The sequence below is a fragment of the Ixodes scapularis genome, unplaced genomic scaffold (genome assembly GCF_016920785.2).
Source record: "Ixodes scapularis isolate PalLabHiFi unplaced genomic scaffold, ASM1692078v2 PGA_scaffold12__126_contigs__length_90152505, whole genome shotgun sequence".
Lineage (NCBI taxonomy): Eukaryota > Metazoa > Arthropoda > Arachnida > Ixodida > Ixodidae > Ixodes > Ixodes scapularis.
The window spans coordinates 51,209,952-51,224,259 of record NW_024609838.1 but is presented as its reverse complement, the minus strand read 5'-3'; the positions used below and the strand labels follow the sequence as shown (position 1 = coordinate 51,224,259).

The following is a 14,308-nucleotide window of genomic DNA, read 5'->3' as shown; positions in this document are numbered from 1 at the left end:
TTTGCCGGAGCAGGTTGTAGAGTGGAGTCAGTAGCTGAGCCTTCTAAGGCAAGAAGCTTCTGAAGTAGCAGATGAATCCCAGGAAGGACCGAAGCTCGTATAAACTCCGTGGTGCTGGGGCTTTCATGATGGATTCCAGTTTTCGTTCAGTTACGTGAAGTCCATCTCTGTCGATTTGGTGACCCAGGTACACGACTTGCTTACCTCCAAACGCACAATTATCTGCACTTAGACGGATGTCATTTTTTTTCGGAATCCTAGGAGCACCCTATGGAGGGTCTTGCCAAAATCCTGGGGTCCCTGTGAAGAAAGGACTCGAACCACTCCGTGCCGCTCGCATCCATTTATCTCAGAACGACAGATTCCCCGGGTGCGCTGGCCTACGAGCTCGTGCTCTATGGGCTCTCGTCTTCTTCTAATATTCAACATCCTCCCCCCCTGCGGCAACGGAGGAGATGATCCCGCCTCGAGCAGTCAAAGGCGCTGAACAGGACGGCGTACTTCCGAGCCGCTGGAGAGTCGTAGTGCGCATACTCAAGTGACGCCATGTCTGCCGGATAACATCTTCGTTACCCGACCAAGTTTCCATAGCAGACCAGGCGTGTTGTCGCCTTCTACGATGACCACGTCGCCGAACTGTAGTCGAGGCAGTGTCGCTGTGGTACCTGACTTTGCTCTCCTTGTACCCTAACGTATTGCGGCAGTATGTGGCATCGAGCTCAAGCACCTTGAACGCTATCGCCTCTCCGACCCTCGGAGGCGTCTTGAGTTTCGGGAAAGCTGCGTAAGGTCTCGCGGTGGAGTGGGGCTCCGATTTCGTCTCCGGCTCAGCAGTGGTCGACGAGAGCGGCGTACCGTGTTCTGTCACCGCTCGAGGCGTCATCTAGCGGGGTGGAGGCACGGCCGTAAAATCTGCTCCTCTTCTCCCAGCCTTAACTGCACGTTCCAATTCAGGCAAATGAAACTTGCAAACTTTCAGTGATTTCTCTGAAGATGGCGGTGGCTGTTCTGACTTGTTCATTAGCATTTTTTGTAAGACGGGAGTGGAACAGTCGTTCGGTGCAAAAGCCTCGTCTTCGTTTCCATCGCTCTGTCTTTCGTTTTCCGCTCCTCCCTGCAATCGGTCGTCTGCGTCTGCTTCTATCCGCTGGGCACCGTCTACTTCCATTTCGTCCCAGTGGGGTTCATGTTCAGATCGCTTGTGGTTTACCTTTGGCTCTACGGGAACCTTAAGTGAAACGAAGACGGCTGGAAACAGATTAACGGTGGGTTCAATGCTAGCTGCAACCTTGGGCTTCTTTTTCCTTGGGGGTAGTAGGTTGGGCTCCTCTGAATGCCGCTTCACTCCGCCGTTTCGCACGACGCAGTTTGGAGCCGAGCTGTTCTTCTCGGAGTCGCGTTTCCCCCAAACAAGGCTGATCACGTCGTTGTCCCTCAGAACGCGGATGCATTCTACCGGGCTATAGTGGCTCGGACAATGGGTCCAAGGAAATCCTTCGGTGATGCGCTGGATTTCGATCACGCGGTTGTGCACAAACTGCTGCCATCTTGTTGTGTCATCGGCAATCCAACGGAGGACAACTTCGGAGTCAGTCCAAAATTGAACTTGCAGATGAGCGATCCTTAGTGTTTTCTTTACGTAGTCAAAGAGATGCACTCTTAGCAAGCAAGCTAGCAATTCCAAACGGGGTAGCGTTACTGGTTTAATGGGAGCGATGCGGGAGCGACTAATTAAGATGTTTGTTTTAAACGACCCCTGCTCGACGTGCGTTCGCAGGTTGGTGAACGCGTTCACGGTGATCACCACCAGCACGGTGAGCACCTTGACCACTATGGACATGCGCCGCTGCTTGCCAACAGCCTGTGTTGTAACCGCACTGCGGCCAGCAATGTCCTCTCCACGTGTTCTCGCTCTGGAACGCAGCGTCATATGGACAGGTGAACCGGCCTGAGGAAGGCTGCTGCTGCGGGTGCTGTAGGAGAACGAACGCCGACTCGGCTGCACGGCCTCGTTCACGACGGGGGAGCTGCTGTTGCTCAGGTTGAATCGGACACTCTGGACACTCAGAGGGAAGAATGTCGTAGGTCCCTTCTGCAGCGGCGTACCACCGTCCTCTTCGTCAGAGTTGTCCTCGGGGATGACTTGAGGCTCCTCTTCCTCTGTGGCTGAGAACTCGTCGGTTGGGACGGATGGGGTGGTCGGGACGCTGCTGTTGTTTAGCAGCTGCTGAAGCTGCGTGTCGTACAGGCTCCGAGTCGAGGCTACAACAGGGCCTGCCTGGAAACCAAAGTCGCGGGTCTTGGCAAACAAGGCGTTGTCTGAAAGCGGCGTGAAGTTGTCGAACACTTCCGGGAGCGTGTAGCTGTCGTGGCGTTCCTTGGAGGTTTCTCGGACGTCCTCGTCGCTCGAGTAATCGCCCGATGTGAAACGATCGTCGTTCAAAACGTGCTGCCTGTACAACTCAAGGAGGAGTTCTTTCTTCGGCGAGCCAGGTGGCACTGACACGCCTCTCTGGTGTAGCGCTTTGACGAGGTTCGCCTTCGTCAAATTTTCTATTTCCCTTTTCCCTGCGTCTTCCTCGCTTCGAAAAGGAATAGAATAAAACTGTGGACGACAACACGCGTCAGAGAGCGTCGACGCCTCGCTTAACACAACCCCCGCATACACGCGCGCGCCGTCGCCGTTTTGCTTTTTAGGTTGTGGGAACCTGTACCTGCATGTCTTAACACAGAAGTCCGCCGAGCACAGCGATTTCTGTGCCAAGACATGAAGGCCACAAGACATTTTTCAAAGAATTGGGCGGCTAGCAGGACTAGTGGGCAGCGAAACCACTGCCACCCACCGTGGGAAAAACCCTGATTAGATGTGATCAATATTGTCCAAACAGTTTTCAGAAGGGTGCTGTCAGTCACATCAAGTTTTCTTTTCTATCAGACATGCTAGATTTTAACAACTGAACTATTTACTTGCCAGCAAAAAACATGTGCAGCCAACTCCACAAAATGACTTTTTCAAAGTGACCAATCGTCAAAAACTGCTCCACGTTGTACAATTCCAAATGTAGTTCCTGAAAAAAAAAAGACAAACACGAATGACATTCTATACAAATGAGAGTTGCTTAAATCGTAGCTGGCTATAACTATCCAATGTAATCCTGCAGTACAATGGCCACAGGATACTGCCAGAAATCAGCTGACTTGTGCTCAAAGAAATTCCTACAAACAAGACTTCAGAACCATGCAGTTGCCTTTACTTAAAGGTTACCTTATAATGTGTTAGAATATATAAGAAAACAGATTTCAAATCTTAGAGCAAGACCTCGTAGGCATCGATATAAACTAAGCGAAAAAATTATGCAATTAGAGGACTCTTACAATATTTATCGCCTTGGGCAAGATACTTTATATAAAAAGACTACCTAATTAAGCTAGTTAAGAAAAAAGTAACCTATAATAGTTACTCCTAAGAGGTTATTCCATTATTTTACTTTACTTCTTTTATTAAACAAATAAACAAGGAAAACTAGGAACCGGCTATGCTGAGGTTTTTTGCACAAAGTGCCTGTATCAGTGTTATTACATCTTATACTGAAGCAGCAGTTGCTTTTTCTATATTTTCATCCAAAAGTTTTACTTTACTGAAGGAAAGCACATCCATTTCCATCGCTAAACAAGCTTTCAACTGGCACACTCGGTGGAATGGCTTGCATGCACAAGGATTTGTTCCTGGTTAAAACCTCAACAATACACAAAGCCATTGCCTCTGAGGTTACCTTTCTCCACCACTGCTCCTCACTGTAAGCACAACTTTTGGAGGGAGTTGAGAAAAATATTCTCCTTGTTTATATGTTGTCAGTGTTTTCTCTGCATTGCTAGCTGCGCTTTGTCATTGGCACTTGTCATCCATAATCTGAAATGCATAATCTTTTTGGTCATTGTCTATCCATGACAATCTAGATATAAGGTATGCATCAGATCATGCTCCTCAATGTAACTAAAATTAGAAAGATTAGAAAATTAACTCCAAAAGAACATTGCTACTTTTTTATTCAGTAAAAATAATGTGATACAGAACTTACTTCGCACAAACTTAGCGTGTGACAGTTAGTGTTGCCAAGAAACAATTGTTACATCAATATGTTGCTTGCAACGTGTCACTACTTAATACTACCTGCGATTGAAACGTGGCAAGTTCATCGGCTACAAAGAGCCAGCAGCAGGTGACCTAGTAAGTTTGAATTTAGCTATAGTAACTTGATTCAAATGAATTTAGCATATTAGGTTTGAATCTAGCTATAGTGAATAGGAACACCAGTTGGGGTCAAAACAATGTTACATGTGACGGACACTACTACAAAACTTGTCGGAAGTGACACCAGCTGGATCAGCGTTGTCTCCCTCTCAGAGTCGTGCTCGATCTGTAATAACTCACTTTTTACTTACCATGAAAATACACCAGCGAAGTTGACTCCGTAACACGACTTGTTCAAATAGTTAAATCATAAAACGTTGCTCGACGTTTCGAGATGCTAACCGTATCTTCTGAAAAACAAGACATACACAAGACTGTCAGAATGCCAGTTAAAGCAAGTGAGAGTAGCTTAAATCGCAGTTGGCACTGGACATGCAAAGTAACCCTGCAGTGCAAGCATGGCTGCAGGAGGCTGCAAGAGATCAGCCAACTTGTGCCCTGAAAAACCTCTACAAAACAAGAATGAACCATGCAGTTCCATTTTAAAGTTAACTCATAATCTACTAAAATATGCATTAGAAAAAGGCTTGATACATGTTCAAACTGGGGCTTTAGGGGCAACATGTTAGATGTGGCTGATTTGCTACAACAGTTGTCGAAAAATTGACATCAGCTACATCAGCGTTGCCTCCCCCTCAGGGACATGCTCAATCTGTAAGAACTCAGAATCGTGACTTACCATAAAAAAAAAATACAAGAGCGAAGTTGACTCCGTAATTCAACTGGTTCAAATGGTTAAATCGTGAGACATTGCTCGACGTCTTGAGGTGCACACTGTATTTTCTGAAAAACAAGACACAAGATTGTCAGACTGTCAATTTAATCAGGTTAGAGGAGCTTAAATAGCAGTTGGCACTGGACATGCTAAGTAATCATGCAGTGCAAGCATGGCAGCAGGTGGCTGGCAGACCAGCCGACTTGTGCTTTGAAAAACCTCTATAAAACAAAAAGAAAGAACCATGAGGCTTCACTTAATTCAAGCTTAAAAGTTACTATTTAAAGGGGGGTGCAACGATTTCCGGACTTCGGTCAAAATTTGTGGAGGTTGCTCTCTGACACTTCTGAAGTAAAGAACAGGAAACCGATTTCGCCTGCGCGTCCTAGTTGTTGCGTGAAGAAAAAGATAGCTATTGGCATTTCGGGCACCCCTCAACTCGCTCCCAGTCTTCAGGGTCACACCTGGTCGCACTCCTAGAGACGTCATTCGGAGTGCCGTGTAGGTTCCCGTGTGCTATATCGGAGGATGCTTCCTGTCCCTCTCTCTGCTGACATGAGCGGGCGTTATGCTGCAGCTTGGAGCCGAGCGAGGGCACGTAATCTTGCGGCTGCAGGTGGGGGAAAAAGCTTGGCTTTTGTTTTGCGATTATGCAGCGGAATCGCAACATTCTTAATGAGGGAGATGTTTTCTGTATCCTCCGGGACGTGATAAACAACGTAAAAATGACGAGATGCAAATTCTCTTAATCACAAAATCGTTGAACCCCCCGCTAATAATAATACATTTAAATATCAAACGAATAATTATTTTGTGCGAGAGCAAGGGGCAAAAAAGTTGCAAGGAGATAATTTGTAAAGTGGCAGGATGCCGGTTGCTGTAATTAAACAGATGCAGACTCCTAATAACACGGGATACGAATACCGTACTATGTCGGCCACTTATGCCTTGACACTGTAGCACTCGCACTGCGTGCATGCATCACCGGTTCACAGCAGCGTACCGCAGCAAATCATGTATTGGCTCTCGGGGCTCAAACATTTTACAGATCAACCATCTTTAGTTACAATTACAGAATGACTTCCCGTTTTAAATAAACAAGTTGAAATAAGTTTTATTTGCATACACTTCCCAGAGTTCTGTGTGGGCTTTTGTGAGTCGTTTCAGTTGCTTTTTTACGATGGTGTGCCCTGGAGCATTCTCAGATTAAAAATTCGTGCAACTGCCGAACCGTCCTATCCGATGAAAGCATAAACAAAATATGACATCATTCGCTTCGATATTTGAAAGTTCTGAATACTCACAAAGCCCTTTGTTACGCTTCTCAAAAGATGGGCATCAGCCACATTAGAGTTGTCTTCCTCTTAGGTACATGCTAGATGTGTAGGAATTCAAATTTGTACTTACCATAAAAAAACATAGAGGTTCAAGGGATTTCTGTGGAGACTTCATTTGAAGCCCTTCAGCATCGCTAAAGTCTAGCGCTGGGCCGTCGTTCGCTTCACTGCTCCCATTCTCTTCAAGCCCTTCTCCAGGTTGATTTGGAAGATTGGTCTAGGTGGATATATTGCATCATCTAACTTTAATGCCATGCCTGCTTCATGCATACTCAGCCTGGTGAAGGTGAAGCCATTTATTTACTACTATCAAGTCAGACTATGGTACTGTTGAAACATGTTAAAGCTGAATGACTGCTGAACAAGCACACATTCTATAGACCGACACCCTGTTTATAAGCAAGCCCGCGTTTGCCCACACCAGGTGTGAGCACTGTGCGTGCGCAAAAACCAAATTCGCGTGAAGTGAAGCGTCTGCGCTGTGCCGCCGACAGCGCCACCGCAGCTGCGCGACGTCAGTGCCGCGTGCTGGTCTATACAAGATAACCATGCTTCCCTGCCTTGAAAGTTACAGCCTAGTGACAACCAGGGTTCCCACGTTATCAATTCATTATAAAAATGCAGCAGCGTAATTCTTTGTAAAATTAGTACAGCTCAAATGTTTGAGCGAGTTGTGAAAAAGGGCGCTACGGCACGATATATGATAGGGTAATATAGATTATGTCATTCTATGGCACATCCTGTGGACTTGACGCATTTCAAGATTTTCTCACATTTGCATAAACTCGAGAGTGGCCAAGGCTTCCTTTGAATAGGTAAATTCAACACGTAAAAAGCTCCATACAAGACGCATACCGCCTTCAAGAATGGCATAGGCTCTTTAAACATTGGCCGATGCTCAGTGACAAGAAAGCAATTGTCGTTGAAGACGCCTCCTGAAAAAACTGAGCTGGCATCTCAGACAATTTGAAACTGCAGGAACGGTGGCTATGTTCCTTACAAACAGTCTGACTGAGGAGCCAAGGTTAATGCATACAATTTTGCAGTCCGTGGAACAGTGGCATTACGTGCCCTCCTGAGTGGCGCCGTGCAAGTATTGAGCGGAGGTATATTGCTTTAATATACACATAGAATATTATGAGCATAAAAATGAATATCAATACGATGGTCTTAGACCATCTGGTTGGGGGGAATCAGCGTACAAAGACACAAGTGCGTTCTGTGAAATGAGAAATTCATCGGCTGCATGATGACTGCTAACCAACCAGTGAACGTGAAGTATGCAGTGGTGATACACCAATGGGAATCAGTTCATCGAACGACGTTTCCTCGACAGATCGTTTCATCGACAGCTCAAATTAACCTTCTTTTTTCTTTCTTCCTTTATTTATTTTTGTTTTTTTTTGTGGGGGGGGGGTAAGCTGCATGAGACTGTCGCCGCGAAGCGACCTGTACGGGTCGGTTAGGTGGGTTAACATTTTTGTAACGAGCAGCCGCAGACTTACGCCGCGACCCCAGTGGTGTGAACGCAGGCGGGGGAGTGGGTTTACGCGCACTTCAGTGATACACGAGTGGCGAAACGTCCCTGCAGCATGAAATTCGCGTAACGAGTGTCGATGAAACCTTCGTGTCGACGAAACGTGTCCATAAAAAGTTGTCCACGAAACGTACTGCCGCGAAACGAATTTCGACGAAACGATATGGACCCCTCGGCAAAATGAGAAGGCTACAGGAAGCGCGAACAACGATTCGAAACTCGTAAAGCGCACTCACGCACTCAGACGATGCGTTGTCCCGTGCTTTACTGCAACTCTTGCCAGCCAGCACTCGCGAATAGCCTCCCAATCGCTACAAACGACGAACTGCGCGTCCCAGCGAGCACGCGACATGACACAAGGTTCAAACGAGCACCCGACTTGAGCTTTCAACTCTGATAAGAACGTCAAACACGAACTGAGATAGCGGCGACAGTCATTGAACACGAAAGTTTCAAGCGACGCAAGTCCGTGTTTTCGTTTCTTTCGAGTAAATAAGTGTCAAAAATACGAACGTAGATATGACAGTCCCCAATCAATGTTAATAAAAAGAGCAGAACAAACTCACCGTTTTGATAACAACAAGGAAAGCTCGCACAGAAACCACCAAGCACCTCTACCCCTCGACAAAACAAGCGCGGCAGTAACGGTCTAGTAACGGCAGCAAAACGAGCGAGCGGAGATAGGTAGATGAAGAGATAGCGGCAGTGTGATTATTCTAGACAAAAATCTCACCTCGTGCTTTTCAATTAAGCGGTAACTAGCGCCACCTCGTTTCGGAACGTTTATCATTAGTTGTTTGACAGTGCAATAAATGATCCTTTCAAATGTGAGAACCGTTGTCTATAGTCTAAACCAAATAAAACAATTTTCAGCTTGTCGCAAACAATTTTAGTTGTTTAAAGAATCGTAACTATAGATTTACGGACAAGTCAATCGTATTTCAGATTACGGATGCCTCTCCGTAGCTTTTAATGAGAAGCTCTAGGTTTTTTTACGGAACGTTTTTACCGTGCACACCTGATAGAAAGATATAAACTTTCTTGCCTAAACCTCTCGGACCGAGTCAAGAGCATTTCAGTATTGCAGCGAGAGGTTCCGACAATGGGTGCATCGCTCTAAAAAGTGCTTCGGCTGTATATGCAGTTAAACCAAGCAATCGTACATCAATCGCCGTACTTCAGTTCTACTCACCTGCCATGCAGAGTAGTTTCGCGTCGTAGAATCCTCCTTTCGTTGGAGCGTCTCCGGCCAAGTAGTACACCTTGTCGTCTTCAACTACACCGTTAAAGTGCCTTACATCGTCGGAACTCACAACAGGCTGGATCTTGTCGAGTAGAAATTCTACTAAAACGTAAGACATTGTAGAGCCCGGGCAGGATCGACAGGTTGGAGCAAGCGGGCAAACAAAACGAGTCGAGTGCGATCATTCATGGAAGCTCGGCGAAGAAGTTCGGCGTTTCGGCGGGCTTCTGAAGTTCTGATCAAGGTTGTCGGTCGGTTGCGTGTCATATCTCTAACATCAGCGGTTTTATGGGCTCACCTCCCGAAATCGTTTTCTCGTGCGTAGATTATTTTTCGTATTCATAGATTTGACGAAATAGTGGTATCCGAACGAACTTTACGTCATTTGACCGTACGTCTGTCTGCACGTCAAAGCTTTTGACGTACAGTCAGAGACAGTCGATGTACAATCAGAATCGCCACCACGAAATCTTGACGGCATTTCGCGGCGGCCGACTGCCACCAGGAAACCATCAGAAAGCCGACAAGCGGGGTCTGACTGGAGTTTGACTGTCGGTCAGAGTAACTTGTTGGACAGTCAGACATGCTTGACGTACAGTCAGGCACAGTCCACTAGAAAACATTGAGTGCCAAACAGGGTTACATTGATGGATTTTTCCTTCGGGAGGCCACCGACTGTGAGTTTCTACTATAGCAAATTGCAAACATGTTCACAGGGTAGCATCGTTTCTAATTTTGTTATCATGTATAGAATCACAGCGCTCGTATGAAACATTTAAAGTTAAAGATATCCCAGTAAAACCGGCAAGTTACCAAGAGGGTTGGAGCGCAACGTCCATTCACAATATTCCAGGCCTCTCGTTGATCTACTCAGCTGCTTAAAACGTGACGCCCCACCATTGTTTTTTTTTTTACCCTGTACATTCTTTCTTTGCCGCCGTCTTGCTGGCCTGTGACCATTTGTGAACCCCCTACAATGTCGAAGAGAAAATGGTTGGTTGACACGTAGCCGCAGATTATTCAGGTATTTTGTCAAGCACAAAGGGCCTAGAGACAAAGACCTATATTTTAGTTGCAAAACAGAAGCACGCTTCCATTGATCGTGCTGCTTCAATTAACAAACATTGGTTCTGACAGAATGCTTCGAGCTGGAGTAGGCGTGCAAGATATTGTAGAGGGGAAAAGCATTCAGCTCAGGTTGAGCTAACATTTTACTCGGGACCCAGAAACCTTGTATGGGTGCCTCATGGGAATCGCTTCCGGATCCTGCAGACGACGCAGGCTGGCAGGATGCGCCTGTTTTGGCACCCCAACTATTGCCACATCCACCGAACAAATTGCCTGTAGGCAATGAATCGGAGCCTGCGAAAATCACAAACAACAATGAAAGGTAAGTTATTACTGGTACAGATTATTACCGGTATCTAAATACAAGTCTGGATGCAGGGTTATACACCTCGTCTGCATAAGTACAAGATAAGGAAGGTTATATTGCCGCGCGCGCAGCTGGCTTGTTGGGCATTGCGCGCGTGGCCTAACGGTGATCGCGCCTGCCTCCCACGCGAAAAGCCAGGGTTCGATTCCTAGAGCGACTTGCATTTTGCTTATTCCTGCAATTCAGTGTTCTAGAAAATTGGCGAATCCTGTTGGGCATGTTCGAGGTCCGAATGTTCTACTCGTCGAACTTTCTACGCCGATTATTTCAGAAGCCCACGCGTGTACATAAGGGGTTTCGCGTGGTGAGCCAAAGTCAGTCTCGCCCCAGCGTTCGACTCTGCTGTCAAACCGACTTTGACGCCCGCGACGCTCTGCTTTCTTCTGTTCCCGTTTTATTTTGGGGCACAAGTTCGCCCACCTAAACGTTTAGTTTCTTCAGCTATTACCGCCTCATCACTTGTTATTTGTGACAATATGTACGTGTGTGGGGCAAATATGAGACATCGCTAGGGATATTTGGAGAAGTGAAATGCAAAAACACAGAGGACACTGCGACATTGGGAGATGCATATCTACAGGAGCTGATGACTGTATTTCATGTGCTTAGTGTAGACGTGCATGCATATAATCAAATGTTGCATTATTTCACGCTTCTCTGATGTAAATGCCCATGTGACATGCAACATTACCTGTGGCGGCTTCTCACCTTTTACTACCACTTGTATATGTAATTGTAAGATATCTACAGGGGCAGACAGCATTCTCAACAATATCGTAAGGGCTGTTGCAAATGCTTTGCCATTGTTCTTCAAAAAGTGTTCAATTCCGATGGAAGGTGTCCTTTGAGAAAAATGCAAATGCTCTATTGTCGTGATGACTTAAATTGTTGTGATTTGAGACCTGCTTTCTTGTCCCTTTGTCTTCAGTCGTCTCCCGGCCAAACAGAGAGTACAATATAAATATTCTGCAGCATCACTTCTAAAGGTTTCTTCAAATGTGTTGGAGAAGGCTGTGAACACCAGTGAGACAAATCTGAGCACATTTCTATAATATGTTTGGCTAACTGCTCAGCCCGACATGTCTAAAGCGCTTAATAAGGTTAGCAGTGAAATTGTCAGTGCTGAAGCTTGGTGGCTCGGTGACAATGAGCTGAGCCCTGTATATAATGCCTCTTTCAAATGTGCACATGTGTCTGTGTGCTACATTCTAAAGGACTCAAGTTGTTTTTATGGACTCAAAATGAGCTCTGAATGGATAAAATTGTATGCCAGGCTTCTGCGTTTTGTTACTATGTAAACGAGTAGCAAAAACGTTTCTCAAAGGCAATATTAAAATGGGGAAAAAGTAATGCCCCTAAATTTTCTGATATTGGAAATCTTGTGTTGCACCAAATAGGGCTTCACTGCTTTTGACCGAAAAAAAAAATAATCGCCACCAGAACTGGCAGTTAAGCCAAGCACGGGTTGATCATCCATCGCTTTAGATCTTCAGCTCGCTGCCACATTTTGAAACGCCCTTGGGATGGGTTTTTGAGAAGGCGTCCTGCAGTCATTCCATCTTGCATCGGTGAGCATCAAGGCTACGCAGCTTCAAGCGCAGCTGGGATGAACCCTCTCAAAGGGCCGGCTCCTATTTATGTCAAGATACACACAGATAGCATGCTAATTTGCAGGTGAAAATTGGTACAGCCAGCGAACAAAATCTCACGTACATCGCGAAGCACCAAATTGCATTTTACTCTCACTATTAGTGCCGCTCAACAAACATATTCACCGCAGGTTGATTCCACGCATTTCAGTTACGAAAAAAAACGGCGATCGAGTGCGCATGCCTGCAGTGTCACGGTTAGCATACAAATCAGCGGTAGCTATCTACGAAACGTTGAGAGACGAATTATGCACATCAGTTCTCTATGCCTCGGGGGACAATCTGCATCCTCCAAAGCCCAGAAGGCAACTCGGAGCGCGGCGGGCTGGAGGCAGATCAGAGCGAAGTCCGTGTGCTCCGTAATGCAGCTCTCCGGCTGGGCTGTCTTCACGGGTGGGCGTTCCCGGCAGCACAGGCACTCCCCTGAGGAAGGCACCACCTCGCACATTTCACAAGAGGACCTCAAAATAGAAAAATGTCGACGTCACATGAAAGCTAGATGCAACAGCACAGAAGTTGACAACCATGGCGCGCAGCACTTATCACGCCGAGTTGGTGAAACGCCATGCGTCTGGGTCCGGACTCGGATCGCGCAGAGCGGTCCCCCCTTCGTCTAGGGACCGCTTTGTACGTTTTTTCAGGCGTGCGATCATAGGCGGATAGTCCGAGGGACTCGATGTACACGAGCATCTCGCGCTCCAGGTCGCTCAAACTGTCCAGGCTAGCGGTCGTACTGCCCTTTCACGTCACCATGTTGAACGAGAGACTTGCTCGCGCTGCTGTACAATGCTGCTCGCCGAAGGTGCTAAACACAGAACAAAACTGAAATTTTTCGGCTCCAAACTGACGTCACGACGCACGTGACCCGGAAAGTGCTGTGAGAGTTAAAATGTTTCACAAACCTCAATTTATTCTAATTTAAAAAAAAGCATTGAGCACACCTGAACAATAATTGTTTACTTCATTTACCTAGCTACAGACATGGCCTGCCACACTTATTTGGCCGACGTCCAAATATCGTTTTGATGAGCCCTTTAAGAGATCCAGGATGAGCCACGATGTCGAACAAGTCGAATGTCAAAAAAATTAGGTCAAATGAAAAAAATTATTTCATACTTGTGAAAATTTTATAACGCCCTTTTTACGTTGTTTGGGTCATGGTTGCTATATAAAAAGAGCTTTGTTAGATGTATGCGAACAATGCAAAGTGTTCAATCTTTCTTGTATTTCCTACGCGGTTAATGTTGAAAGCAGTTCCAGACTCGTACCATTTTTGGCCTTCTAAGCTCATAGTGAGCTCGTGCTCATCTGGAGAACACTTAAGTGCTGCCGCGCCCTGCTGATATGCGTTCTTTGCATCTCGTTTGCTTGGCTCTGCCACGTTTGCCGCCAGTTTGCCCGAAATTAGCACCATCGCAGTAAAAGACGCCGGCATTAATTGAAAAACAGCAATTTTCATATTCACTTCACGTGTGCGGTAAGTGCGGTTGGCGATCACGGAGTAAAATACACTCCTTCGGCGTCAGGAAGCATTCAATGCTTGTTACGCCGAGTGATCGCTATCAAAGCAGTGACCCTTGAAACCACTCATCCACAGTCTACATCGGGTGAGTCTGCAGTCAATAATGGTACCTAACTTGTAGAAATGCCAGTTTCATTAGTTTATCATCGATTTCTCCAAAACGACACTCGATTCAATGAGCAGGTTTGTTCGGTATATCTGATAGCCAGCGTCGAGGTAAAAGTTCGGCAAGATCAGACTCCTTTGCAATTTTGATTAAACTCAGACATTTTCGGAATTCCCTGATACAAAACAGCGTCGACGCAAGGATGTCAATCTCATTGGTTCACGGAACGGGTCCTCCAAACACGAGTTGACACGATACAGAAATGCAGTGCCCAAATATATCCTCAGCCGACCTGTTGAAGGCTTGAACAAGCCACGCGGTCGGATATTTCGCCCGTGGTGGTAAAAATCATCAAACGCGCGCTTTGCTTACTCTAGTGCCCCTTACTTTTCACACTACTCCTGTATTATAAGTCCTTAGAAAAGTCTTCATTAAACCAGAACGTCGCTATCTTTAGAGCGGAAAGGAAAGGAAGCATATGAGGCATCTAAGTCGCTTTCTAACGGAAGAAG

At 46.2% G+C, this 14,308-nt stretch overlaps 1 pseudogene; it reads right to left on the bottom strand.

Annotated features, from left to right (window-relative positions):
- Positions 1-228: 228 nt before the first annotated feature.
- On the bottom strand, positions 229-13,582 carry LOC115317340 (annotated as a pseudogene).
- Between the last annotated feature and the right edge of the window lie 726 nt (positions 13,583-14,308).